General features: G+C 45.2%; 1 protein-coding gene across 3 annotated transcripts in view; it reads left to right on the plus strand.

The window, feature by feature from the left end:
• Positions 1 to 282: 282 nt before the first annotated feature.
• The window catches only part of SLC45A4 (solute carrier family 45 member 4), an 86,703-nt gene continuing 60,865 nt past the window's right edge, over positions 283 to 26,120 (plus strand). The window contains exon 1 of one of the 3 annotated variants that reach the window (XM_088053513.1): positions 283 to 413. The gene's annotated coding sequence lies outside the window, so the exon portion shown is untranslated. Of the gene's footprint in view, positions 414 to 872; positions 985 to 22,834; positions 22,964 to 26,120 lie in introns of those variants that run through there. The other 2 variants (XM_088053516.1, XM_005516880.3) reach the window with 2 other exon arrangements.

The raw sequence follows: 26,120 nt of genomic DNA on the forward strand, positions 1-26,120 counted from the left end.
GATGGGTTCCTGCCTACTCCATGGATATGACCACTATTTGCTTGCTTTTTAACACATCTAACAACACCAAATGCAGAGGAGAAACTCTTCTTCCTATGAAATTCACCTCAGAAAATCCTGAGTAGTAAAGCAGAGCAACTTGTGGACCAACACTTTTCTCCCTGGATCTTAAACCATCACATATATTTATTTTTTATTTTTTTTTCCCTTGACTGAATATGTGCTGATCTCATTCATCCTGGGAAAAGCACGGGGTGTTCTCATCCCGGCTATACCTGGCAAGCTGCACACACTGTGACAGAGGGAGCGAACTTCTGAGCAGGCTCTGCAGTGGCTGCTGCCCGGCTTCTTGTGCCTCTTTCCTGGACCGAGAGGCTGGCTTCTTCACCTGGCATTCCTGGGAGAGATGAAGGGTAAGTCAGCAAATCAGCTTCATGCACTGCAGAGATCCTCTGCTTTCAGCCACAGCAGAATTACCTCAGGTCGGGATTTGATGGTAGCTGGGCAGGAAAACATCAAGAGGGTTTTTTCCTCCTCTCTCCACCTCCTTTGGAGGGAGAAGGCAGGAAAATGTTTTTAACGTGCTGCGTGGAGGCAGGTTGCAGGAGCCCCGGTCCCCGGCATGGCTCAGCAAGCACTGCCGGAGAAATCAACAGGGAACGCTCCTGATGCTATTTTAGACACCGGCAGAAAACGCCAGATAGCAACACCGAATTCGACGGGGCTGCACAAACCCCGGAGCAGCGGCAGCGGCACGGAACGCAGGGACCCGCTCCCGCCGATGTGTGGGTTGTCAGTCGACTGGTTGATGTGTTTGCTAACCACGACGTTGCTTTGACATGTCAGCTGGCGAGTCGGCGTCTGGATGCTTCGGTGTCATGCAGGCAGCTTCGTCTGAGCCCTGCGGAGAGCAGCTTAGCCGCTGGCCGGGGTTAAAAATGAGCCGCAGCTAAGCTGTTGAAAGGGATCCGCTCTGCCGCCAACGTGAGTGCTCCGCGCTGCCAGCGCAGGTGGAAGTTGCATGCCTGTCGCCAAGGGGGGATGCAGCTCTCGCCGGCTGACTGCCGGCTCCATTGGGAGCGTCCTGGCTTGCTTGCCTGGGAGAGGATGGAAAGGGCATCTTGCGGGACTGCTGCAGCCAGTGGTGCTGCTGAAGGCAGCGTGCGAGATTAAAGGCGGTAGCTGAGCATAAAGATACCGCAACAACCCTTGTTTTAGGAATAATGAGTATAGCAGGGCTGGCTGCTTCAGGAAATGTCTCCTTCGTAAGTCGGGCTGTTTGGTGTAAAAAAGAGCAATTACGCGGACTCTGCTGCAGCTCATTGTGGTCGGGTTAATTTGGGAAGAGAATGCTTGCTGGCAGCTAAGGGAGGCAGCCTGGCAGAGGGGTTAAAATGCAGAATTACCAGACCAGGCTGGTGTTTTGAAAGGGTACAATAATCTCAAGGCAGGGAAACATTGGTATGATTTATCTTCTGAAATAGTCAGGAGCAAGGAGATCTTAGCTTAATAAAATTTTTAAAAATATTTTCAAAGACAGACCCTGTTTTGCAAAGTACCAACACCACAATGACAGGCACTGCTGATACCAGCTGTCCCGCCTGCCATCTGAATGCCAGGCCTTCCGAGAAACACTGCTTGTGAAAGATCCATCACAGGGAAGTTTTTAACACCCCGGTTTTCTGTGTGGGTGCGAACATGCATCTGTGTTTGGGGAGAAGAGACGTGAACTGCTCATTGTACCCCAAACCTGGCTGTGCAGCCAAGGAATTACTGTAGCTGTGATGATGAGTATTAGGCAGGGCTGTGCTTTTAAAAGGACAGCCTGGGTGGGTTTAACATGGTGATCCCTCCTGGAGCTTTCATGCCGGTCTTGGGTATCTCATAGATAAAAATGCTGCCTGTTCCTCAAAAGCTGGTGTCAAATGCCCGGTGCTCCCTTAAGGACATCCTGCATGGACACAGTAAGGATGTGAGGTCCAAGTTGATTTGCAGCTCCAGCTGGGATGGCATAGTGAAAATGCCATGGAGGGCAACTTGACAGGGTTGATTTAGACAGGATGGGGATTGGAAAGGTTGGCAAATAGCAGTGAATCTTCCTGGAGAGAAGGTGACCAAAAGGGATCAAGAAGGAGAGATGGCATTGTGTGGCCCAGTGCGCTGGTACAGGTCTGGGATGTGAAGGGGACAAGGAGTGCTCCCTGTATAACCCATCACTGTCTGTACTTGTCAGCAATGCACAAAGCCACAAATTAGAGATACTGTGCGTCTGCAAGAAAAGGGGAATTTGCTCCTTCCTCATTTCTCTATTAAACTTTACATTGCAAACTCTGCCTCAGCTCTCCTTCCAGAGGGAAAAGAGCAGTTGCTGTGAAGGCTTGTTTTTTAAAAGCATTAGCACAAGGAACCTAAAGCACAACCTTCCTCTGACATAATCTTACTCTGGTCTCATTCCCAGTGGCTGCTTTGGGACTGACCAGAACCAAACCATTCAGCAGTGCAAGAGCACATCCTCTGCAGAAGCAGCAAGCCTGCATTGGAGGGCTACTTCATTTTTTTTTCATTAAATTTACTATTTGTATTATTTTGTTTAAGGCTGTTGAGGAAAAAGGGCCTTCTCTACTGAGCAACCCTATTAAAACTTGCCTATTAAACCTTACCCCATGAAATCACAGGGTCTGGCTGGTGCTAGTGGCAGTCCTACTGATGGTTCTAGTCTTGAAGGTTACAGGAACCAAGCACAGACCAATGTTCCTATTGCCAAAGGCTGGGGGTCTGCTGGTACAAGAGTAAGAATGGTGTGTGAGGGAGGGCTTACAGCTCTCTGGCTGGCAGGAGACCTTCCAGATGTCCTTTTCCTTCAGCCTTCACCCAAGGTGAAAAAGAAGATAGAGTGAAAGCTGTCCCTTCATGGCTTGTTGACAGATTGTCATGCAGAAGTTGGGAGGAGGCTCCAGTTAACACCTGGGCATTCCTGTGATTTAGTTCTTTCAACAACTAATGCTGGTTCATTATTTGTGCTCTCAGAAACCTCTTTATCCACCTCTGAAGCATGGTCAGTGCTTTGCTCAGCAGAGATCAGAATCCTGGTTATCACTTGCTATTGACATAGCATTTTATCCCTCCCACCTTCCCACCATGAAAGGATGAAGCCCCACCAGCAAACTGATCCAGACTGCTCTGTTCTCCTGTGCTGACATCCACAGGGTGCCTTTCTCTGCCATGGAGCCCTGTGTCAGTGCAAGCTGCTCTGAGAACATGGACCCAGACCACAAACTGGGTGAAGGCAAGGGCCTCCAACACTCCAGAGCAAGGGGAATTGTATCACACGCACAGCAAACACTTTGCCAGCGGCTGCACCATATACTGAAGCAACCACACAGCCTGCAGCTCTGATACAAAATCACTGACCTGAACAGCAGCCAGATCATTTTTCTTATGAGAATGCACCATTCTTAAGCAATTTTTCCAGCACATCCCACGCAAACAGGTTTTCTCTGAACACCGCACAACAGCTTTTGCCATCTCATGCCAGTTCTTGTTTTTCCCTAATGGCAGGGTTTGGGAGGGCTCTCACGTATCATTGGTGTGTGCTGGTGGGCACAGAGTCTGAGGGGTGTATCCTCATGGAAAATCAAGCCCTAAACCATTTTATATCATCAGTTCTGTTGAAGACAAAATTACAGGATGGTTTGGATTGGAAGGGATCTTAAAGGTCGTCTATTTACAGCCTTAAGGTAGACAAGGTCACACCTTTCTGCAGAAATCTGAGACCCTGGACATTGCACATACATACTAGTTTAATAACACATTCTTCATCTTCTCATGACTGCAACAGCCTTTCCAGGAAGGGCACATTGACTCCTCCCAGCTGGCATGCAGGGGGCTGCAGAAGCAGTGTTGATCCTTCAACACTAACTCCTGTTGTTTGGGATATTATGCTAAATTAGCTGAATTATTGGTGGTAAAAAGGAAATGTGGAGGGAAATGGATAGTGTCGGTAAAGTCTCATTTCCGGCCCAGTGTATTTTGTGCCCGCTCTGACCTGGAGTTTAAGCTACTGTGGAAGCAGGGAGAGTTTAAGGCATTATTTTGGCCCAATTGATCAACTTCCATTGCACAACAGCACCTCGGGGCAGCCAGGTTGTATCACCAGATACATTAACTGGGCTTCTTAGTTAGTGGTGAGTGACAGCCCTATGCTATTTGTTCATAACTAAGAGAAAGAAATGGCCAAAATCCCTCTCTTCCCACATGGCAGAGATGGAGGGATGTTTCTACAGGAGCAGCTCTGCTCCTTGGGAGACACTGCTTTTGGATTCAAGCTTGCTATCTCCTCATGTCCCTCATTTCTGTATGCAGGAGGGAGGAAGAAGCAAAAGCAGCCATGCTCCTCCCACTTGTCTGGCCCTGGTACCCCATACACTGATCTGATGTGAAGAGCAGGTCAAAAAAGGTATTTATCCAAGTTGATCTAATTAACATTTCCCATGTTGTCTCGTTTTCTAAGAGACTGATACTCTATTTCTCCCTTGAACACTCTAAAAAGTATTAATTTTAACCTGCCAAAAAAGGATTGGGGGATATAAAATTTGAACCCCAAACAAAAAAAGAGCAGAAATTGAGTATTTTCCTTTATTTGTAATGCAATGCACTAAATAATATTCAGAAGTGGCAAATGCCCAAGGAAAACCATTTCATCATATAATTTTACAAGGGAGAGAAGAAAAAAACCCAGTAGTCATGGAATCAGTGGATAGAGTGGATTGAGCCCTGTCCCTGGCAGTGCTGGAGTCAGTCTGATCAACCTCCCATGTCTCCTGCACTTATCCCTATCAGAGGGTATTTGAGGTAATTCTTACCTAATTGTCGGGCACAGAAGCAACTTCTGTCTGGGATCATGATTGTGCCATCAGCTGGGAACTCCTGGGGTTGATTCCTCTGTTCACAAACTTCAAGCAAGTACCTGTTGGGAGAGGGAGAGAATGAGCTGAGTGGTAAGCCAGGTTCTTCTTGCCATTGTCAGAGGATTCAGTGTGTACTGGAAGAGAGGCAAGAGACTTTAGGAAAATAATTCTCATATACACAAGTCTACAGAGAAAGCAATGATCAGCACACAAAATAAAACACAGCTTAACTTTAGCAACCTCCAAAATTCACTGTGGTGCTGTACAGGGGGCTTGGCATGTGAAAAAGTGGCCCCAAGAGTGAAAAGACATGGATAACTGCCAATATATTATGCAGTTCTCATCTGAGCATCCACATTCCCCCTCAGTGAGCAGAGTTAGGCTGCAGAGCAGTCTGTAATCAGGAAGTTTGGCAGTGATGACAGAGATGCTCCTGGCATCCATTTTGACCAGCCTATTGCGCAGCCAGGTCTGCAGAGCCTGTCTGGGTACCAGAGAGAACAGAGGCCTCTCCTGCAACTGGGCAAGAGCTGTGGCTCTCCACACGTTGGACAGGATCCACTTCAGCCTCCAGCACAAAGCCCTGGGAGCAACAGAGCCAGGGCTGCGTTGCCTCTTTGTACAGAGTCTGGGCAGACACATCCGGGTCACTCGCTCCAGACACCATTCATGACCTGTGTCTTTGCTGTTTTCCAGTCACCCAGAGGGGAGCTCAGAGCTTTGGCAGCAGCCCTGCCACAGTCCCCAGGGTCGCTGGGCTATCCTGCCTGCTGAAGCATGGCTGGAGCGTGTGGCAGCTCAGGAACTTGGGAAGAGGCCACCACGTCCAGCTTGGATGTGATGTGCCTCACCCCACAGTGCCTTTTGGGTTCATTTAGGCACTCAGCTCATTCTTCAGTGGCTGAAGGGAGATCCAAGAACAGGATTTAGCTGTGGCTCACCCTCCCCTTCTCTTCCTCAATCCTCTAGAAAGAATAAATGCTAAAGAGAATGAAGGTCATCCACGGCCAAGGCAAGTCCATGCTAATCCCTCTTTGGAGTCTTGGCGAGTCCAGCATTCAAGCCCCAGGAAGTATTAGGAGATGGATAATAGAACAGGAAATGCCAGATTTGGTAGCTGTGAAAAGGAGACACACATATTACCCATGCCATAGAGATAAAGGGGAGGGTTTCCCTCTCCTTCCAGGCTATGGATGCTAGAACTGAATACACATGGTGTCCAAACTGGGTGAAAAAAAAAGACTGTGCCACTCTTCTTGTGGGACTTAGGAGTGGGGGGGGAACCCTGTGAAAAAGCCAGTGGCTTGATGATGACTTTCACACTCGGCGCCTACCCCTCCTGTGCTTGCTCCCATGGAATTTTCAGTAAGCACCCTTGTGAGCATTTGAGAGGGGAAGAAAACCTGTCTGACAGGCCATTGCTCTAGCAGATCTTCCCTTTTATTTCTGAGCCCAGCTCAAAAAGAGAACAGTCATTTCCAGGAGAAAAGAACTGAAAGTGCATGATCAGCTGAAAAATATGAACTTGTTGCAAGCAAACCCGACACCTTCTGCAGCATCCAAGAGACTGGAAACTTTGCTTTGTTGCTACACAACTGATCAATTGAAACCAATCGATGAAACACTGGGGGTTGGCGTGTTCCTGTCTCCACCCCACAGGCTCTGCCTGATCCCAACAGCAGCCCAGAGCTGGCTCCCATGCTAAAGCATGCACAAGCACAGATCCTCCAGTGACATCTGATCCTCCAAGATATCTTGTGGGTGTCTAATTATTATCTACAGCTCAGCCTGGATAAAACAGAATTTTTGATACTGCTTTTCTCCCAAACCGTCTCCCTAAATCTTCTCAAAACACAGTGGGCAACACAATGGTTCATCTGCTATGCAGGAAACTGCTCTTGATGCCAATTCATACCTCTCCTTCAAAGCCTATGAATTTAGGCTGCAGTTAAACCTTGCAGAATTTTTCAAGCCCAGCTTCTCTAGCCCTGCAGGTAAATATCTTGCATATCTTTTCCTTCATCTGTTACTAAAGCACTTCTCATGAGCCCTGATCACACTTCACTCTTACCCATTCACAATACCACCACAGAGATTTTTCTCCTAACGTTTCTATTTTGTCCTGTTTCTCAGGCTGTATCCTTCCACTGGTTCATCCCTTCCCATAACACCAAACTCAGGTCTTCACTCTCAACACCCTGTGACTTCTCTGTCCATAGCCCTTCTCACCAACAACCAGCCCACAATGGTGGCCAGCCTCCTTTCTATCACATATTTGGAAGTGCTCCTCAAAAAACATCCAAAAATCAGTCTCTGGTAGAAACCCATCTTTGCTCCCAGTTGCTATGCTATCTGCATACTGGTCATGTTACCACACAACACATTGGCAAATATCACTTTCCTTCTCCATGTTCCCATCTGTCTGAGCCACCCATTTCCCTATGTCTTGATCTTGGAATAGCAAGCGCGAGGATTTGTTGCGTAGCACGGCTCAGCCCAGCTGCAGCTTCTTGTCCTATGGCAACAGGAACCAGGAATAATAACAGCCAGGTGGTGACTCATTAAAACCAATAACCTCAATAATTAGACTTACTTAACTTTTCCAATTGTATAAACAGTTGAGAAAAAAAAAAGAAGAATCTTATGCTTTTCCAATATTTTTCCTTCTTCCAGTTTCTCACACAGAAATTGTCAGTATTGGGCACTTGTCACAGTCAAATTTCCTCTCTCTCCACACAGTAAATTCATGGAGTGAAGTGAAATGTTTGCTTCATCCATATTCTGTCAGTGCTGAAGACTGTCCAGCATCTCTTTGCTCTGAGCAAGGAGGAGACCAGCTGCAGCCCTGCCTTGGTGCCAACATTGTTCCAGCTGCTGTTGCTATAGGAAAAAACCAAAGGCAGAACTGTCCAAGTTTCGAGTTCCTGAAAAAAATCTGTTTAAGTCAGCAGGGATAGAATCTGGATGCAAATTTCTCTCCAGATCTGATGCTCAGTGGGTACCATCTACCACTTCATTCAGCTGCAGCTGGCTGAAACTGTACCCTAGTTCAGCCTCTTCTCTGCTCCCCTTGTGATCTGCCCCTCTCTAAATAACACTTCCCTGCCCATTGCCTCTTGTCAGAGGCAAAGAAAGAGGCTTGGACCAAGGAAAAAGCTACCCATGGGATTAACAGAGGGTGTCTGTGGGACAAGGAGACATCACAAGTAGGACAAAACTCAGCACTGGAGGGACTGGTAGACTGGGGACAAAACACTGGGACAAGCAGACTGGTGAGAAAAGGAGCAATCAGGCTGGCAGGGGGTGGGAGAGAGGAGGCAAGGAACCAGGGAAGACCTGAGAGGATTAAGATGAAAAGGGGGTGAAGAGACCAAACTGCTAAAACAGGTGACATCATCCCTGAGCGCAGCATCACACTCCACTTCTCTTTCTCAGTCCTTGTCCCTGCATTTTGGGCATGCCAGGACCTTGTGTTTAACTCTGTCCTTCTTTAATTGCACAGGATTTCAGTCCCCTGTAGCTGGTGTGACTGGGAGCTGTAGCCCTGGAAATGGCTGCTCTGACCCCAGCAGGGCAATTGCCCTGGTGCCAGCATTGAGGGAACCTTAGTATGATCAGACCTCAAGAACCTGACTGTCAAACCTGCCCTACAGGCCTCACCCCCCTCCCAAAAGAAGCACACAGTGAGTACAATAATATGGTGTTAAAAATGGAAAGTGCTTATGGAGAGAGATCAGCTGCTTTGTGAGGCAGCTGTATGTTCTGGAGCTCCTTTTGATGTAAATGTGTGAAATTACACATTTATTGCAGGATTCAAATGTAGCCATGGCAACATGATTATCAAACAGTTGCATATGGAAGTATAAATCCATACAGGTTTCTGGCTGGCAAGATTAAACTGCCGAGAGACAGAGCTCAATGTATTCCAAGCCCAGGCCCCCTGTACCCAAAAGGCTTCATCTCTGACTTCTGTGCCTGAGAAAAATTCCACTTCTTTGCATACAAATTAGCTCCACTCAAGTGGGCCAACCACCAAACCCATGGAGAAGTGCACTAAACAGGCCAGTACCCTCAGCAGAGAGGCAGCACCAGGTACCTCCGTGCACGCTGCTGCATGAGGTGACCCTGTCCTGAAGACTGGTTTGAACAAACTCCTCTGCTCAGCCTTGCAAAGGGCAGGGACAGTTCAGCCAGGAGCTGTGTCTGCACAGCAGGTTTCAGTTACACCTCGAGCATCGTCAGACTGTATTCATAGAGTCCCTGGGCATGAAAACAGGCTGGGCAGCCAATGGCACCCCCTCACCCTGGGTGTGCTCATGTGACAGCGATCTGGTGACATGGTGACATCTGAAGAGGGGACAGCAAATCTGGCATGTGTACTGGCTGCAAGTAGGAAAGGGCTGTGCCCCGTATAGCCTCAAAACTGTGACCTTGATGGCCATTCCTTGGAAACAGGGCACATCCATTAATTTTCCATAGCTGTCAGTTCCAGGCTGAGCCACAGTGTCCCAGCCAAGGAAAGTCAGGCGCAGTCTCCTCCCCTGGATACACAGCAGGCTCTGGCACCTCATGTAACAGTGTCTGCACACAGACTGGGCTCAGCTCAGGGGCCTGGTGTGTCTGGAGGGATGAGTGATGAGTATCATCAGGTGGACTGTGAAACAACAGGGGAAAAGGAAAAGAAAAAGAGAAAAAGAGAAAGAGAAAGAAAAAGAGAAAGAAAAAGAGAAAGAAAAAGAGAAAGAAAAAGAGAAAGAAAAAGAAAAAGAAAAAGAAAAAGAAAAAGAAAAAGAAAAAGAAAAAGAAAAAGAAAAAGAAAAAGAAAAAGAAAAAGAAAAAGAAAAAGAAAAAGAAAAAGAAAAAGAAAAAGAAAACATGCATCCCAGCACGGAAATAGACTGGTGGGAAGGAAATAGAAGTTTTAAATAGACACTAAAAGATTGGCAGAATTTGGCTGTAAGTGAAAACAGAGTAGTGGAAGGGCAGAACTTTGTCCTTGTTTTGCTTTTTTTTTCTGAGGACTTGATGTGGCTCTTTCACTGAGAAACACAAAAGTAGGGCACAGTCCTGCAGCAGGCACCCGAGGGTATCCACAGTCCTCAGGCCTGGGGATCTGCAGCAGGAACCCTGGCATCCCTCTGGAGCCAGTGGAAAAGCAGGTTATCTCCACAACAAGGTGGTGAGCATCTTAGTGGGACACCTAAAGCATCTGACGGCAATGCCTCTGAGCCATCATATAGGAATTCACAGGATGACTTCTCAATAGGATGTTCCTATAGTTAATTAACCTCTGGTCCTGATTTCCAGCAGGAACATCTCTTGTTTCCATCTCCAGCAAATGGCTCTAATAGATTTGACAGACTGCTTTCACCTGGCACGTTCTTCTGCTGCAGGTATTTCTGTGCAAAATCCCTTCTCACCTTTCCTACTGCAGCATAAACATACTGGAGCTCCATCACACTTGTTTCCAAACCTGTGAAGTCCCAGATGGTCCATCAACCATCCTCCTCGGTTTTTTTATCTGCATCGTGAGACTTTCTAGCAGAACCTCTTTACCTTTTCTTGGGGACTTTTTAAATAGTGCTGTTTCACAGAGAATTTTTGGATTGGAAAAAATATAGGCTTTTGGCACTAAAGACAGACCTCAGTAAACATGAGGCTCTTGATTTTAAAAGTGACAAACCTTGTTTCTTAATTCAAAAAAAGATTAATTTTCCCAAGCCTATTTAAAAAATAAAGAAAAACTATTGCTGTGCTAATTGCTATTACCAAATGATTTTCACATCATTTCCCACCGTGGCCACAAAGATACAGGTAGTGCAAATGGACTTGGCATTCCAGGCTGCAGCAGATCAAGTATCAGATTTCTGGTTAACCATGAATTATCACTAAAAATAAAGGCACCCCTATCGTTAATGCTGCCCGAGTCCCATGACTTGGGAGTGCTGCTGTGCTCTGCTGCCACGGCATCTGCTCCCCAAATTTGACCTCTGCTCCTCGAGAGAATGAACCAAACCTCCCTAAGAGGGGAAGTGAAGCTGTTGCCCACATCTCCTCATTCCCCTCGCTGCAGTCCTTTCATCTCTATGCTATATTAGCATTCTGGAGAGCACTAATGGGTCTGAAGTGGCTTAAAGCCATTTTCTTTATTGCTGGATTAGTGCTGGGAGGGTATGAAACTGCCGGCGCTCTCGGCTCGAGCACATCGAGAGCTTTCTGCTCCAAGCAGACACGAGCACTCAGAGCCCCGGCCCGCCTCGCACAGCGCAGCTCACTGCTTTTATGAATGGAGTTAAAAACAACACATGCCCTGAAGCTGTTGCTTAGAAGCAATTTTTTTTTCCCCCTGGTGTCCTGACTGCTCCGGCCAGTATAAACCCCAGTGCTCCAGAGCAGCGCACAGCCCTGAGAGCAGGGAAATGGGCAGGAAAAGCTAAGCACAGGTTCTCTATCTGTTCCCTGCCTGCCTTTAGTTGAGCAATTATACAACTCCAGATCTGTGATTATTCCTGGCAAGGTTTGTTCATCTCATGGGAGACTTTTGGAACAACACAGCGCTTTTGTAGGGAGTGTCAACCACCACGTGAACATGCCTTCCAGATCAGTTTTGTTGTTTTTTTTTTTAATATGTAAGTAATTGTTTCTTTACAGATTGGTCTTTGCCTTTTAATGACTCACATTTCTACCTTGTCAGCTTTCAGCACGGGCCCTGCCCTCCCTCCCAGTGCTACAATCCTCCCAGATCTCACCCACAGTGCCAGGTCACACCAGGTAAAATCCTGAAGGATTAGAATCCATTTTGTCAGCTCCCTGTCCAGATGTTCTGCTTACAGGGGCTGCTTTTTGGGGGCTACATAAACTACAGCAGTCAGAAAGCATAAAACTGAGGTACAAACCTGCCTCTAAAACACTGAAATAGGGGTTTGTCTGTGTTATTTTTTGTGCAAACCCAGATGCATTTTCATGGAAATGGTGACAGATTCTCATCTCTAGCACTGCTGCTGTGCCAAGAGTCTCATTCCCACTCCAGCCTCCTGAGGTACAAACATGCTCTTCAAGATAAAGAGAGAGAATGCTTAAACACCCCTAAAAAAGCTAATCCATTAGCTTTAAGCTCAGTGCAATATAACTGCATCTTTTTAAGAGGTTTTTTTGGGGTTTTTTTCCTGAAGGTTTTCCCCCTTCACTGCTCTCTGAAAATGTATTCAACATGAGGCAGGGAGCAATCATGGAAAATTTCAGGCTGGGTGGCTAAAGCATGGCCCACTTGTAAAGTAGTTGGAAACATAGAAAGGAAAATGTTTGGCAACATGGGATAAAAGGTGCTGTGTAAGTGGAAGGGGTTTTCTTATTGCAAACTCTCCTCTCTGATATGTTAGTTTTGTTTGGCCTGATCCCTTGACAGTCCATTAATTTTTTGTCCAATTGCAGGCTGCTGGGGGCAGATAAATTTCAGGCTATTATGGGAACACCCTAGAAGTTTGTATAGAAAGGAAACTCTCTGTTTCCTGTATCATCCTTCTGGGGATCTTGAAAGAGTTCACAAAAGCCACTTAAGCAAACTTTCTTTGCTGGATAACGGAAGGAAAGGAAGCTGTGAACAAGCAAACAACATTCAATTCCATGAGACAAGAGATACTCCTAGGTCATTTGAGAGAAAGTAAAATGAATGAAATGTGTACACATACAGAAGATATTTTGTACTGTGAAAATAATGGGTATTTCTGGACCCCTGCACTATTTCTGATTTATAACAATGTAAATCCTGCAAACCACCAGTGAGACAGGTGGCGGAATATCCATCCCTGCAAGGTGTGAAACGTGTGGAGGGTTTTTGTGGTTCTTTTCTTTTCTTTTCTTTTCTTTTCTTTTCTTTTCTTTTCTTTTCTTTTCTTTTCTTTTCTTTTCTTTTCTTTTCTTTTTTCTTTTCTTTTCTTTTCTTTTCTTTCTTTTCTTTTCTTTTCTTTTCTTTTCTTTTCTTTTCTTTTTTCTTTCTCTTTCTTTCTCTCTCTCTCTCTTTCTCTCTTTCTTTCTTTCTCTCTCTCTCTCTTTCTCTCTTTCTGTTATTAACAATGCAGCTACCAGAGCTCTTCTACAACCACTGTTGTGTTTTTTATCACCCACAAATAGAAAGCAAAGGTCTAAAAGCTGTAAGTTATCCTAGGGCTGGCTACAAGTGCAAAATTCAGACAGAGATCAGGAGGCTGGGGCAAAACTCAGCATCACTCAGGTGGGCAAATGCCTTCAAGCCCTAGAAATACTGGGGGATTCCAATTTACAGGCTCATCGCTGTCTCTGAATTTTAATCCAGTATTCTAAGGAGGTGAGGTTGGTCCACAGTGCATTCCCTTTCTGAGAAGTTTTAAACATCTTTGCTTCAACTGCATTTCAGAGGGAGATCAAAACCACAGAGAATATGAAATGCTGCAAGTTTGTTGAAATAAGCTCTTAGAGAAGGAGATTTGTAGCTCATCTGAAATATGGGGTTTGTGGTATTTGATGTGAGTAAACCTATGTGGTAGAGAGACCTTGTATCTGTTCAAACCACAGGAAAAGTTTGCATTCAACAACAAGGCATGGTCCTTAAAGAAGAAATGGTTTGGGAGAGTATTTAGTTAGTAGGAAACTACCTGGGTACTGACTAAAAAATTTTTAAAGGCATTTAGGAAAATACCAATTTTAAAAACATTTTTTTCTAGCAGATTCTGCAACATATGCCTATGGTCTGACCAAAAACACTAACAGGAGAGAAAAAAGAGCAAGGAAAATATATTAAATATTTGTCAGCTGGAAAAAAGTAAAAGTAAAAAATAAAGTAAAAAACTTTGTTCAAATTTGGGACAATCCACTCAGGCCAGTTCTTGTTTAGCTGGGACTAGGGAAGGCCTTTTTCTGGCAGAAATACAGCTGATACATTGACAGGAAAAATCTAAACTCCTCAAAAACTTCCCAAAGTTATCCACAGGAGCAGTGTTTCCCTGGGGAGCTTGTTAAACCTCCCAAATAACCTCAGTGCTAGGAACTTTCTCTCACTTTTACAAACTTCATCTTCAGCTTTAACCTCTAGGGTCTGCTCTCCAGGTTGCAAATTAACTCCATTCAAATAATCTGTTGTCCTTCTGTGCTCTGGCCCAGGTGAGGGCTAACACATCCCTGTGGAGAGCATCCATCTGCCCCGTATAACTGTGTCACCACTCCAAAGAAACGGGCTGGAACCCATTGAAGGAAAAAGATTCTTTATTCCTAGTCAGACAGTAATACAAAACTTTTGGTCCTACCAAACCGGCCTTGAGTCTTTGAGGTGCTTAAGTCAGGAGCTTAGTTGCTATGCTCCTGATATAAATAAGGAAAGAAGCTGCTGAACCAATAGGATTGTCTAAGAAAGAAGAGCAGCAGGAAAGCACTGCTTTTTTACAGCTCCATTCTAATCTTCATGGTCTCTGCTGTTGGCACAGTGTCCATGCAGGCAAGCTACCTCCAGGTCCCCCTCCAGCAGGTTGTGTAGTAGCCCTCAGAAGGTCTGGGAAGTGTTTGAGGAAAATTATGAAATTGCTTGAGGAGGAACTGGAAAATGAAGCTGTTTTTATAGGGATCAGAAGTGAGAACTGGAGGCTGATTTGTTCTATGAAAGGGCCTGACCATGACCTGCCAGCCTTGGCAGGCTCACACAAGGTGTAGGACTGTAGCATGAATCAATGTGTGCAGTTCTTCAACAGAAAACCTATTTTTTTTAGGGTTTCCTACCAAATCAACTAGATGAACTGACTCATCCCAAGACTAAACTCTTAAAATTCCTTAGGCAGAATTCTGAGGTTCCACAGTGCATTGCCATGTATTTATCCCCACAAAAATATCTGCAAATTGCATTACCCATCCCACATTCCCAAAGGCTTCTGTCTAGTGCAGTCCTTTATGGAGAGCACTCTGTTTCTGGGGGTCTTCATAAGGGCCTCTACAGAGTTCAAGCAGGGCCTCCACAATGTCATATGGTTTAGTTTTAGATCCTGCAAGGAACAGGGAGTTGGAGTAAATGACCCTTATGGGTTCTTTCCAAATTGAAATCATATTCTATGATTCCATAGAGTACAAGGAGATGAAAAGGAAAGGAAAAGTTGCTCCTTTTGGGAATAAGTGTTTTTAAAATAATTTAAGCTGAAAAGTGAAACTAGAGCCCAAGAATAGTGGTATGAAGTATCCATACTGTACTTCAGGTAGAGGGACTTTCACAAGTCCAACATTGCATGAAAATCAATGACTGGGGTAACATTCAGGTCTATGAAAACTGAAAAAATGCTGAATACAGTTAACTCAAAGCAACTGTTTTGAGTTAATTCCAAAAACTGTGAATGTTTCAGTTTACACTCAGCTTTTAGGAGAGGTGGGGGGGGGGGGGAAACAATTAAAAGAATCCTAAAAAAATCCCAGAATTTTGTAGGGGATTTCCATTCCAATAAACTTTGGCATTTCGTTTTTTCCTCAAAGTTTAAAATTACTTTCATAATAAACACTTTAGGGTCTGCAGCTGTTTGGTTCTTTGGTTGTGTTTGGAAATTCAAGCAATTAGAATAAAAAGTATTCACCCAATTTGGTTTCTCAGTCACAACTAAAACAGCCTGCTTGGGGTTATTCTTGAGACTTGGGTTGCTTAAGTCATTTAAATAGATTTCTATTTCAGAAGCAACACAAGAGCCAACAATTTCACAACCAAAAGCTTGAGGGCTACAAAACTTGGCTTCACCTAAGACTCTTAACATTGTTTTTCATTATCTTAATCACTAGGTTCTTTACATACTAATTTTCCATCCCATTGCCAACCAGTGCCAATCCAACTCGATTTTCCATCACCCAGGTGAGTGTTACTCATGTTTTCATGGAACTGTGAAAACACTCTGAATACAGTCAGCACAACAGTGTCTATTTTTGCGACTGCTTATTGGCTTCTGCTAACACTGAGTCATATCTGCAGAAGTCACTAACACAGGTGTAGCTTCTGAGTTCTTTCCTAGGATTTTCCAAAAATATGGAGAATGCTGATGGTTGTCCAGATGCAGTTTTGATGACACAGGGCTAAACAATTTGTTTATGCTGGGACTCAAAATATTGCAAACACCAATTAGGTATGTGACTGATTAGGCAAGGGGAGAGATGAGATAAATCACAGCACGTGGTTGTAACAGGCCTTAGCAGAGCAGAGAGTAAAGTGAATCCTCCAAGAAGGCTACAGAGGCTTCAGGTCCCACCTGGTGATCAAAACAGACCTGCCCAGTAACACCTGCACAATTTGAATCCAGCTGGAGCCACAAAACTGCAAAACAAGCAGGCAGTGTGAACAGGGGTAAATGCTCAGTTAACTAGAGGTCATCACTTAGTGTCTAGAGCTATAAACTAAGCATTTGTGTGGCGATCAGATAAAAAATTGTATTTTCTTCTCACTGGGTTAGCCCAACTGGCTATCATCTATTAATGAATCCATGAAACATTGTGTTATTATGAGAAAGCATTAAGTAGCCAAGAACTATAGAATGGTTTGTGTTGGAAGGGACCTTGAAGCCCATCTCATTCCAATCTCCCTGCCATGGACAGGGACACCTTCCACTATCCCAGGTTGCTCCAATCCCCATCCAACCTGGTTTTGAACACTTCCAGGGATGGGGCATCCACAGCTTCTCTGGGTAACCCATGCCAATGCTTCACTACCCTCTGAGTAAAAAATTTCTTCTTAATATCTAACCTTAACTGTCCCCTCTTTTAGTTTAAAACTGTTCCCCCTTGTTTTATCACTTTCTGGATATATAAAGTCCCTCTCCATCTTTTTTACAAGCTCCCATTGAGCACTGAAAGGTCACAAGATCTCTCAGGTGAAATTTCAGAAAATGTAGCTTTATGGGAGACAGCAGGAGTCTGCAAGCAGAAGACTAACTGGTCTTTTTTTAGACATTCACCAGTGTAAACTGAAAATATTGCCAGTCAGCTTTCACTAGGGTAAAACTAAAGTGAATGAAGTCACTTGAAAATCATCTCAGACTTAAACAGTCTCCTGTACATCAGACTTTGGTTCAGGATTTTGGTTCTCTGCACATCAAATATGATGAAAATATATCCATTTTTCAATAAAAATAGAGCAACACAAATATAAATATCCCTGTGCAGCAGTGGAAACCTCATAAACATCACAGTCATGGTTTCATAAGAGGCAGTGCAGGAGGAAAACTGAGTAATCTCAGCTCATTACCCAAGTGCAGAGAAACAGAAAAGTTTAGAAAAGTAAACACAACTAAAAAAAAAAAAAAAAAAAAAAGAGGTTCTGATCTCTCCAAGGAAAGCAGTAACTGAACTGAACAAGCCCTGCAGTTCTTAAATGCTGTCTAGCAGCATCTTAACTGCTCTTGGCACTTGAGGACTGAGAGCCACAGTTCTTGAAGGACTGTCATGTCACCCCTTGCCACCTTTGAACTGCTCTGAAGCTTAATTCCTCACAATTTTATTGTGAAGATAATTATAGACCACATAAACTCAAGAGGCAGGATAATTTCTGCAGCCATTAATACTGGGTTTCAGCTGTGCAAACTAGGAAAGTAATGACAGGGAACTCTCATTCTTCAAGGCATGAACTCATTATGAGACCTCACAAGTGGCAGAAGCAGCAAACCCCATCTTACAGTCTGTATGAGCACCTTGTAACACAACTGCTATCATGAGCATTTTTTGAAAATGAAAATGAACACATTTTCCATATGAGGGTGATATAAGAGAAGTTGTAGCTACTGCTTTTAGAGTCATGCAATCATTTAAGTTGAAAAAGACATCTAGGAACATGAAACCTAACCATTAACCCAGCACTGTTAAGTCCACCGCTAAACTATCTCCCCAAGAGTGATAGAGATCACCTCTATTATCTCACTTGTAGACAGTGATAAGGTGACCTCTCAGCCCCCTTTACTCCAGGCTGAACGCCCCCTGTTCCCTCAGCCACTCATCATCCAGACCCTTCTCTAGCTCCACTGTCCTTCTTTGGACATGCTCCCGCACCTCAATGTTCTTGTGGTGAGGGGTCCAAAGCTGAACAAAGGATTTGAGGTGTGACCTCACCAATACCCAGCACAGGGGGATTCCAGGTTTCAGTGCAGGATGAGGGCAAGGGAACCCTACACTTGCACCACCCTGTTTGCTCAGGACTGTTGACATTGCTCTGTGGTGGCATGAACCAACTGACTCTAGATGGGTAGACTTTGGGCTGGTGACAGGGCAAAGGGCTGTGTCACACTTTATACTTGCAGGTTCTGTCAGAAGCCCTTTGGCTCAGAATTAAAAGTCAATTTTGGCTAACACAGGCAACCTGAATGAACCTGAAAATCTGCCTGTCTGGGTGCCACAAATTCACGCAATCTCCTGCTTTTCTTCATAAAACTTTCTTGAGACTTGTCTGTGTCCAGACAAAATATCTTTGGTTGACTAGCTATAAGTCCACATCTGAAAAAAACCAGAAACATCCCAATGCTTTTAGGGGGAAAAATATAGGCATCAAGGGACGTGGACCATTTTACACAGCCATTAAAGTTCCATCGTAATGACTGCATGTGTTGGGGGAGAGTGGGAAGAAGGATAAACAGCAGTTTCAAGTCCAGAGCCTGGGTCTCCTGTCAGATACATCACCCTTTGTGAGAGATACCCCAGGGCTGAGTTATAGGCCAAATGTGTAAAAGTTGAGACTCATTTTTCATGTCCTGTTTATAAATGTCCCGGCTGGGAGACCACACCTGGGTTTCTGGGTGCAGATTTGCTTCAAGCGTAGCCTCAGGCTTCCTAAACCCATGGCCACTCCCAATTAGGAGACACCTCAGAGAGCCGGCTGTGTCAAATATCATTAAGTCTGAAAGCAAGTCAAAACAATCCCAAGGGTTTCTGTCCATCCAGAGGGTGAATTACCTTTTTTTAAAAAAATCACAGCTTTGAAAGGATTTAGGAGCAGCAGCAGTCTCGGGAGGTTTGTATAATCTAGGGATCCTCTTGCTTCATATAAAGCAATTCACACTAGATCTGAACACTGGCAAACAGTCAGCTAAATCCATTATCGCATGATAATGCTCAAACATTTCATTAATTCCTAACCAGCTGTCCTCTGCTCCCTTACCCCTTTCATCATACAAACATTTCTTTTAACTGTCTAAGGGAGGGGAGAAGGGAGGATCAGACACAACCTCGTAAAATTCCTTCACCCGCTTGGCCTGCGGCAAGTTATTTCTTTTGACACGCGTGTAAAATAATATTGGGGGTGGTGTCTGTTTGGCTTGGCTGGCTGATGAGTTTTCGTAACAACTTGGTAAGACAAGTACCTGTGAAATGGAGTAGAGAACTCCAACTTGTTGATGAGCCTGCCGTCTGGTTGATGAACATATCTCTTTAAACAAGGAAGACCCCTTGCTCCAGCATCTATGCCAAGACACAAGGCAAGGTGTTTGGAGCAGGATGTTGCTCTCCAGTAGTTTGAGGTCCTGTAATTTATTTCTCTTTTAAAGTCCTTGGGTACTCCATGCCAAACAAACCAGTGGAAACGAGGGTAAGCAAGAGATCGGTACCTTGGGGGGTTCTTCAACTATGTGACTCAGCAAAGTGGATACATGCACACCAAGAGCTAGGGAGAGATTTTAACGTGACTTCTGGATGCTTTCTTTAAAAAAAGCTCTCCCTGAAGTGCCCCAAAAACATGTTGCCTAGGGACTCTCCAAAGAACAGGATTTACCACCCTGCTGAGGAGGGACCTGAGGGGAGCACTCAAGGGCTGTCTTCAATCCCACTCAAGCTCAGTCCAGGGCCAGTCCCTCTCCTGGGCCAACGTAGCACACGTTTGGACAGCACATCCTGACTGACACTAATTTCTCCCCTGCCAAGACATGAGAGTGTGCTTATTTATTGTGGGTTAAATATTTGCAGTTGAGTAACAACCTCAGAGGGAAAAGGTGGATCTGTTTCCTTGCATTTTTTTTCCATCCCCTCACTCAGTATGAAAAATCACATTTTTTAAACTAAAATGTTTGGTTAATGGAAAATTCCCTTTTCTGACTTTAGGCTCAGCTAAAGGCTGAGAATTAACAACTCTTGAGTGAAAACAACATGAGGAAATACAATGGAGAAATATCTGGACATGTCTGGACATGTCTGGACATTGCAAGAACATATCTAAAATGTCAGGCTGAGGTAAGGATCACACTTCACCACAACAACAGGTAACAAAAAGACTGAAAAAGAAGTACATTTTAATTTGTTTCAGTTATTTTAAAATGAGGTGTCAAAACATCAGGTAGCTGGGGATGCCACAAACCCATGGGTAACAAAAAGCACATCTTAGAAGTTGTAATGATATCTTTTAGATCCTTTCTTTTTAGGTGTTTTTAGGTGTGTTAGGGTCTCAGAATTTCCGTTATAGTCTAGACATTGCTATCAATGTAGGTACATTTTGTTTCTTCTGTGGAAGAAATGTTAATGTTTCATTAAGGTGTATCACAGTTTTGATACAATGGATGTTGTGTTGCTGTCAAGAGTGGGTGTTACACTGGGCTGTCATGGGTGTGTATCCTTTATCTTCACCATTTGGCTACTTAAGATAATTATTTTGCCACTTTTTGTGTTTATGAACATCAGTAGTATGTCTTAAAAACCATCACTCCTTGAATGGACTTCGGACATCCTCACCAGAGGATGTTTAATTTAGTGAGTTGTGCATGACTGTGGTGATGCATGCTTTTCAGCCCTTGGTCTGAATTAGCCTAAAACCAAAAACATGTCGATAACAGCATTGTAGAACAAAATATTGCTCACTTTTTTTTTTTCTTTAGGACTTGTAACAGTGTCTCTCTGTTAGACTTAGGATTCATCATGCTTTTTAATAGATGTGTACAGTTCTTCCATTTTGCCTTCTGTGGTTTTCCTTTTCTGAAGTCTGGTATGCATTGCGGTTTATTTATTCATGAGTTGTAGAGAAAGAAGTTCACCATTAAAAAAAATTGTTTTGGAATATATACTTAATGGCGTGTCAAGAAGCAGAAAACAATTACACTTACGCAATGTAACGTGCATTTTACATGCCGCTCGCAGGCTGCTTTATGCATCCCCAGTTTATGTAAGTAATGAAAATTAAATATCATGCTAGCCTGCACAATGCAGTCAGCACAATTAAGGCTAGGAGACCTTAATTGGGAATAAAAAAACACACACCAGCACTAAAAAAACACAGTATTTTATGGCAAGTTTGCAGAGGATTCTTACAAAGTCGCTGGGCTATGGCTGCCATTGGGAATTAAGTGCTTTAATATCCTGAGGGACACTGGGAGCTGTGTGTTGAGGGTTGTGTTCTGCAGATGTGACAAATACATGGTAAATGCCACATGTCACCCTCTCCATGGTGGCCTGGCACACACCCAGTCACAGGGCTGGGCTGGACATGAGGAGAGGCAGCTCAGGGCCTCTGGTGGGCAGAGCAGCAGGGACAAGGTGGGAAGGCAGGATGGGACCTTGACTGCAGCCAAACATGAGGAAAAGGTATTTTCCTTCATGATGAAGGACTATTTCAGCAATTTGAGGCCAGCATGTTTGCAGTATCTCAGGCAGAGAACTCCTGCACTTTCCAAGTTGTTGGCTTGCAGCTGTACTTGGCACAACTTCGCCTGATAGGGTAAGGGAGTCTGTGCAGTGTTTCTGTGCCCACTACCTTGGCTGGGACAGTACAGCCAGAGCCTCCATCCGCCTTCAGGTTGCCACTCATGCTCCCTTTCCAACCAAGAGCCCCTCTTCAACCCAGGAGCAGTGCCAACAGGCTCATCCTTCATCCTTGGGCAACAGGAAAAACTCCTGCTACACAAACTGGGGAATGAGATGCTGGAAAGAAGCATTTCAAAAAGGGACCTGGGTGTCCTGTTTGATGGCATGTTGAATATGAGTCAAGAGCATTCTGACACCCAGGAGGACCAACCCTGTCCTGGGGCCATCAGGTACAACATCACCAGCTGGGCAAGGGAGGGGATTGTTCTGCTCTGCTCTGCTCTGCTCTGCTCTGCTGTGCACTGGGGTGGCCTCACCTTGAATATTGTGTGTGTTTTTGGGTACCACACTATAAGATAGAAAGTTATTAGAGAGCAACCAAAGGAGCATAATGAAGACAGTGAAGGGCCTTAAGGAGATGAGTAATACAAGGAATGGCTGAGGACACTTGGTCTGTTGACCCTGAAGGAGACTGAGGGAAGACCTCACTGCAGTTACAACTTCCTCCTGAGAGGAAGGGGCAGGCACTGATCTCTGCTTTGTGGTGACCAGTGACATGACTTGAGGGAATCACCTGAAATCTTGTCTGGGACCCTTAGGTTGGATATTACCAAAAGGTTCTTCACCCAGATGTTAGCTGGGCACTGGAACAGTTTCCCAGGCAAGTGGTCAAGCACCAACTATGGCCGAGCTCAGGGTGTGTTTAGACAACTCTGTCAGGCACAGGGTGGGATTGTTGGGGCTATCCTGTGCAGGGCCTGGACTTGGACTCGACTTGTGAATATTCTGTGTCACTCTTATGACGCTGCCACACTCCAACACCTGCCCCGCCATCACCCGCCTCGGCTCCCCTCACGTGGGCAGCCCTACGGCGCACGACCGAGCGCCCCCGTAGCCCTCCCGCCGTCACCCAGCAACGCCCCCCGCCCGTCCCCACTGTCCTGAGGCCCCGCCCCTCATTGCATATTCATGAAACACCCACGGCCCGAGGACACCACGCCTCTGATACATATTCATAACCCACACCCCAAGTACCCCCCGAAGGCCACGCCTCTCGCTGCATATTCATGACCCCGGGGGCGGGAGGGGGCGGAAGCGGAAGCGGAAGCGGGTGCCGGTTCCCGAGGACCCGGTATAAAGCGGCCGCCGCTGCCCGGTGCCGCCGCGCTCGCGTCGCCGTCAGTGACCTCGTCCCTTCCCTCCTTCCCTCCCTCATCCCCCCCCCGCCCTCCCCGGCGCTGCCGCCTCCCCCCTCCGCCGTACGGAGCAGGTCCCGGGTGCTGGGGGAGACCCGGGGGCAGGTAAGGGGGGCGGTGGGAGCCTGGGCTGTGAGGGGTGTCTGGAGTGAGGAGGGGGCGAGGGCGGCTGAGGAGCTGTGGGGTGACCGGGATGAGAGGCTGGTGAAGGTGAGGAAGGGTTTCGGGTGAGGGGGCTGAGGGGCTGGTAAAGGCGAGGAAGGGCTTGGGGTGAGAAGGTCGTGAGGGGCTGGTGAGGGTGAGGAAGGTGAGGGGGTGAGGAAGAGTTGGGGTAAGGGAGGTGGGAGGCTGATGAAGGTGAAGGGTTGGGGTGAAGAGGAGAAAGGTTTGGGGATAGGGACTGAGAAGCTTTTTGGGTGAAGGAGTTATGGGGCTGGAAAGGTGAGAGGGTTGAGGAGCTTTGGGGTGCAGGTATGTGAAGTCATTAAAATAGGAAGATAATGAGGATCTTGGGAGTGAGGGACTTGTTAGGCTGCAGAGATGGAAATTGAAAATGCCATGTGCTGTGGTGAGAAATCGGGTCAAAGGAGATGTTGGGCTACAGAGGTTGGGAACAGATGAGGAATGAGTAAGGTGATGTTGGAGAGACTTGTTTGAGGTGTCTGAGATAGCCACCTCTTTCTCATCAGAATTCATTAAGTGCCCCTTTAGGATTGTGTTGGGTGGAGACTGTGCTGGAAGAGGACTTGAAAAAGGGACCAAAGGTGGAAATTAGTGTGTCTTTTCAGACTATTAAACTTCAGTAGTCTGCCATTTGAATAATTCCACACTTAATCTGTCACCTGATCTCAAAGCTTTATCACAAAACAGTTGGGTCTCTCCTTGCCTGATATGATGGTAGGAGGGTACTGGGGAAAGAAATTACTTCCAACTTTGCTCTTAAACCTCCCATGAATGTAGCAGTTTTCCTTATGATTGTGTTATCAGTGATCTACAACTCTTAACATGCCTTAATTTAGCACCTTTAGCAGGTGCAGAAGCTCTGCTTGACCTTGAAAAATACTCTCTCCATGGGGCAGTTTTCTGTTGGAGTGCTTTGCTTTCAGTATTCTCTAGGTATAGAGGGAAAAAGGAGGGGAGGAAAAGATTTAGCCGAGGCTCTGACTTGGCACTGGGTGCAGTGAGTGAATCAATGTTGCTGAAGCCTGGGTAATTCAGGGACTTTCAAATGGGAAAGGATAGGAAAGATACTGCAGTATGTTGAATGTTAGACAGAGGAGATGTTTTCTCCTTCAGGAAAAGAGATGTTACAAGAATTGGATCTCCAAGGAGAGGCAGCACTAGGTACAGAGCACAGACAAATAATTGCAGCATTATGAGGATCTGTGGGAAGGAATTGCACTGTTACAGCATGTATCCTTTCTGCTGTGCAAAAAGTGCTCCAGTGTGAGCTGCGTCATGTTCCACTGCTGTGATCAGACAGTGCTACTAAAATATTTAATGAAATATGGCTTGAGCAGGTGCTTGAGCTCAAAGAGCGAGCTGGTGAATACTTCCTGCTTCCCTCCCCAAGTCAGGCTTTTTTGTAAATATCTGGCAGAGGGGTATTGCTGATGTGATTTCACTGCCATGGCTTGTGTGACTTCTTCCCTCCTACCAGTATTGTGAAATATAAGGTCTTCCTCACTTGGTTTGTTTAGTGATTATAGTGGATTGATGAAATTTTCAACATGCCTAATTTTTCCCTTCCTAAATAAGGGAAGAGGTTTCAGATGAGAGATTAAACTATTGCCTTGACACTTTGGCTATAAATGTTTACAGAAGTGCTTTTTACTGTAAGTTTGAAAAGCTGACACTGCCTTAAACCCCTAAAGATGCATCCAGTAGTCTCTGATGCATCCAAAAACATCTGTGACTTCCTATGTATGTCAAAGGTAGTGGCAGCTGCTGTCTTGGAAGTGAGAGCTTCATTCCTCTATTAATGAGATTAAATTGGATACTTAAGGGATTTTTCATGACAAAATAACAGTTTCCATGATGTAATGGGTGGGATCATTGAAACAACTTCTATTTTAGTTAGCTATTTGTAGTGTCAGAGGCCGGTTTACATGGGTTGCCTCATGCCTCTTTGAGCTTGTAAATGATAGCAGTTCTTGTGTTCAATTATGTATGACTGAGGCATCTTTAGCAAAAGGAGAATGTGTGGTTCTACAGATAAACCCTCCTGTGTAACTGTGGGTTAACTCCTGCAGGAGCCTGCTACTCTCTGAGAGTCTGTTGCTGAGAAAGGAATGAGCAGTATCTGCTGATCTGATCTTGCTTGGATGCTGTGGGGACTGCCTGCAATCGAGGGCAATCCTCTCCCACCAAACTGAAATGTGCCTAAAAGATTAAGCCTATTTTAAATACAGTTGTATTGTGCTGCATTGTGCTGACAGAGAGGTTGTCTTCTGCTGGAGGTGTCCTTAATTAGTCATGAGAAGGTGTCAGGAACACTGACTGACAGCTGGTGAACCTGCTGCTCCTTCTGTGTCATGTTACAACAAAACTCTTGAAGTGCAACTTTGTTCATGAGCCTTTTCAGTGAGGTGACACAAGTGGAATATTTTTGTGGCTTCCAGTGAAGCGTGGTGTAACTCTGGCTAAACAATGCACATGTATGTTTAAGTGTTTTCACACTGAGGCAAGTGTGGAGCCTATTCGAGGAGCTTTCTGAAGTAACTGCCTTGATTCTTCCTGGTGGAAATACAGGCTCTGAGAGAGCAGGCTGAAGTTGGACCTGTCTCACAGGGTTGTGACCTCCAAGGTTAATTACCTTTAAACTCATTCCAGTCCTGGATTCTCTGACAGCTAGAAAGTTAAGACTTGATAATATAGTGTTGCTCTGCTTGTGTGCTGAGGCAGGAATGCGTGGATTCTGCCTCTATCCCTGTATAAACTTAAATAGATCATTTATAAAAGCAAGGAGAATATTAACATTGTATGGTACTTGCAGAGTAATTCACCAGTGAACCTGCATCTAATGTTTGAAAAACTTCCTTGCAGCTAAAATATGTTGCCAACTGAGCAGCTTAGAAAAGATGTTGAATCATTAGTAGTTATGAATTCCTGGGTGGGAAGATGATGGCTGAAATGTCCTGCCAGGCAGTACCTGCAGTTGTGAACACAGCTGCATGTAACACTTGAGGACTTTCACCAGACACTGATTTCATCAATAAACAGTTCCTTTAAACAGGAGCATTTGATTTTGTCTAGTTTAGTC

The sequence above is a fragment of the Pseudopodoces humilis genome, chromosome 1, assembly GCF_049639895.1.
Source record: "Pseudopodoces humilis isolate 2021_Gansu_Grassland_sample_001 chromosome 1, ASM4963989v1, whole genome shotgun sequence".
NCBI lineage: Eukaryota > Metazoa > Chordata > Aves > Passeriformes > Paridae > Pseudopodoces > Pseudopodoces humilis.